The sequence below is a fragment of the Arachis ipaensis genome, chromosome B10 (genome assembly GCF_000816755.2).
Source record: "Arachis ipaensis cultivar K30076 chromosome B10, Araip1.1, whole genome shotgun sequence".
In the NCBI taxonomy this organism is placed as follows: Eukaryota; Viridiplantae; Streptophyta; class Magnoliopsida; order Fabales; family Fabaceae; genus Arachis; species Arachis ipaensis.
The window spans coordinates 83,416,185-83,420,047 of record NC_029794.2 but is presented as its reverse complement, the minus strand read 5'-3'; the positions used below and the strand labels follow the sequence as shown (position 1 = coordinate 83,420,047).

Genomic DNA, 3,863 nt, shown 5'->3' with positions numbered 1-3,863 from the left:
AAAAGGTTTACTATTGTTAAACCTATTTCTTCCACCATTATTAAAGCCTTGTTGAGGCTTTTGATCCTTCCATGAGAAATTTGGATGATTTCTCCATGATGGGTTATAGGTGTTTCCATAAGGTTCACCCATATAATTTACCTCTGCTATTGCAGGGTTTTCAGGATCATAAGCTTCTTCTTCAGAAGATGCCTCTTGAGTCACTACAAGAATATTGCCAATTAGCTACCACAAAAAGAGTCGTAAAATTATCGCTAATCTGACGCAAAATATAATTTGTAACAGATTAGCTACCACCTAGCAACTAATGCTTTTCTCGCTAATTACAAGTCGCAAATCAGTGAGGCAAACACAACAGTCGCTAATTCATCGGAAAGTTTTTTAGCTACCGATTAGATAGTCGCAAATCCATCACTAAAGTAAAAGCTAATTCTATAGAAGAAATAGACTAAACAGTAGTCGCTAATTAGCGACAAACTTTACTGTGGCAGAGTCATCGCTAAATACAAGCTAACTTCATAGACGAAATAAAATGCTTAGTTGACGCTAATTAGCGAAAAATTTTTCCAAACCTAACTCGTCGCAAGTTGTCCGCTAATATGATCACAAATCTATCACATTTTGTAACAAATCTATAGCTAATTTTTGAAAACCCTTAATCAAATTTGTAAGAATATTGTCGCTAAACCAAAGCTATTCGAAATGAGAAAGTAAAATTATGAAACAGTTGCTAATTTGCTAGGAAATAATATGTAGTCAGTTAGTTGCAATGCTTAGTCGACCCTATAATATAGTGCTCGTAGATTTTTTCCCGATATAAAAGATTGTCTCGTTTTCCTTTAATTACTGTCGATTTTTAACTATCGTTTGGTTAAATCCTTCCTTACCCATTTAAGCCACGACAAAAGGCTAGACCAATTGTAAATCTACAATTAAAGGCAGTGTTTATTTCCTCCCTTTTTCTTTTACTTGAGAATTTGTATCTAAAATGCAAGAACAGAAATATGCATAGAAAAGATTATATCATTGAATACATATAATCATGAAGACACGAACCAGAGTGGTTAAGTCGAGTCCTGAAAATTCAAGGCACCTACGAAACTTCTCCCAAGATCATTGGCTAAGTTGCGATGGTTCCTTGTAAGCAATCACAATTATTAAGTGCAAACACCTTGTTACGTATCTAACAGATAATATGTAACCAACCAAAAAGGAAATGACAACAATAATGAGGACTCAAATATATCAATAATTATAATGTCTCCCTATTGAACTTCACGTATTTTCCCTTTGCTGAGGGATTAAAAAATCCCATACCAGTTAAGAGTACCATAATCGAATTGCAATAAAATCCTCAAAATAATCAAAACTTGATGGCGGCAACAGAATCATTGAAAATCGGGCTTCTCTGGGTATGTGCAGCCAGACCTTTGGATGATTACATTTGCTGCATAGCAACCAGCTCTAACCCATTCTGAGATTGGCTGCTCCTGAACCAATTGTGAAAGGAATCCTCCAACAAATGCATCTTCTACAACCACATTAAAAATAATTGAAAATGTATCATCATATAATCATGTTGATAAACCATGGACAACACACATTTTATGACAAGGAGTAGATCATTTTATCAAATGCCTATTAAAATTCTAAGCATTAAATGTCTCGTATGCTTGATTATCGGTTTAAGTATACCAAACTCAATTTCTTTTAGTGTTAAAAATTCAGTTGCGCATATAATTTTGTTCTACATTTATCTACTAAAAGCAAAAGGGATATATCTGCTCCCTCTGTCATCCTTATAACCATCATAAGAAGGTGCCAATTAAACAGGTTTTTACCTTTTGCCGAAGCCACTTTGCTCACACGGTGCCAATTTCCATCAGAATCAATGTAAGTTAGAGCAGTCCTCTTGTCTACAGGATTGAATGGAAGAAAATGGACCTCCCTGATTCTGGCTTGAGCCTGGTTAGTCAAAACATTAAAATTATGAGTTAAATTAAACTTTTTATCTGTATCCTTCTTGTACTAAAGAGAGTGGTTTTCCTATATTTACCTCCTTTGGATCAGCAAGCATCCCAACAATTGCAGCATCTATAGCATCCTAATTTTTGGTCCTAGAGGCCCTTGCAGCAAGAAGGATAACATACTCCTTCTCAACACCCTTAGCAAATGCCTCAATCAAGTTTCTATCAACATTGAGCTTATTAAATGTCAAGGTTACAGTTTTGTCACTGCAGAGGACATCCATTCCAGCCATTTCCTCAATAGTCATCATATGTTTTTAGCAATTGAGAAAATGCAAAAGTTACCAATTGCTGTAAGCACTTTCTAGAAGTGTCCAACTTGGTTAGCGCTGTCCACCAAATGAGCCGCTTTACCAAAGAATGTGTGCACACCAGTGGCACTCACAACTGCTTCTATCTCACCCTTCTTGACTGTTGATTTAGAAAACACTTCATCAGTGGGGTTCTTGGTCACTAGAAGAGATTCTCCTATTAAAGCAGACTGATCAACACTTAGAGGATCGCCCTCGAAAAGACAAGCATCGGCCGGAATGATATCTCCTAATTTAATGTTGATTATGTCTCCTGGTACTAAAATTGCAGCATCTTGTTCACTCCAGTGGCCATATCTTAAAAGACGCAATAGAAAAAAGATAACTTACACTGAACAAATAACAAAGTAACAATAACTGATTGACCATTCAATTAGATCTAAAATCATTTTAGATTTTTGACAAAGGAAATGAGAAATATTTTAAAAGTAAAAGTAAATTTTCCATAAGGTTTCAATTTGTAATACAAGCATATGTGATTAGATGCACCAGAAGCAGTGAGTAGAAACTCAAGTTAAAGGTAACCTTCGTAAATAAATTATGTTTTTAGCACAAATAATTAGAACTAAAAATCATAACCAGATAATTAGAAAAAATACATCAGAACCAAAAATATAGAATGAATAATAAAAACAATAAGAACATAACTAAAACCCTAAACCAAAAATCAGAACCAAAAACAAATAATCATAACAAAAATCAGAATTTAAAATCAGTTTAGAATCAATAATAATAACAGAACCATGAGAGGTGCAGAGATTCAGAAGACTCGAAATACAATACCGACAGTGACAAGAACATCAAGCAGGACCGCCAGCAACGCAACCGATAGCAGCAACAGCCACTGAACAGAGCTTATGGCAAAAGAAATCAAAGAGAGACGGAGAGATGCTGGATGGTGAGATGACGGAGACAACGGGGCTGAAACCGAAGAGACGACGAAGCCGCTGGATTGAGACCACGACAGCGCTGGGAAAGGAGCGACGCAGAACAAAATGCGCTGTGATGGAATCCGCCGCCGAAAAGTGTGGTGAGCCTCTGGTGGGAGCTTGAGGAGGGTGAGAAACCTGGAGAGTGGAGGCTGGAGAGTGCGGCACTGGAGTGTGATGTGTGTGTTAGGATTAGGTTTTAGTGGGCAGAGGGTAGTGCAGTTATGAGTAGTGCGGGCTAGGCATGTTTAGTGGTTGTAGATTAGAAAATTACCGGAGATAATGAAATTTTAAATTTTTGATTTGAAGTACTGAAAAGGGCGCTTATATAGTTTATTTTAATTTTTTTAAATTAATATAGTTTATTTTAATTTTTGAGTTATTATTTTTTTGTTTTTAATTTTTATTTTGATTTTTTTTTAAATTACTTTTAAAAAATCTTGTATAAATAGATAAAAAATTTTAAATAAACATAAAAAGATTTATGTAAATATCAATAATATTATTAAAATAAATAAACTAAAATAATTTGTATTATTTTTTAATTTAAAAATATTTTTATATTTTATAATTTATATTTTCACCACCAAAATCTC

The 3,863-nt window shown here is 34.6% G+C and overlaps 1 pseudogene; it reads right to left on the bottom strand.

Annotated features, from left to right (window-relative positions):
• Positions 1,007–3,863, bottom strand: part of LOC107623877 — a 3,529-nt pseudogene continuing 672 nt past the window's right edge.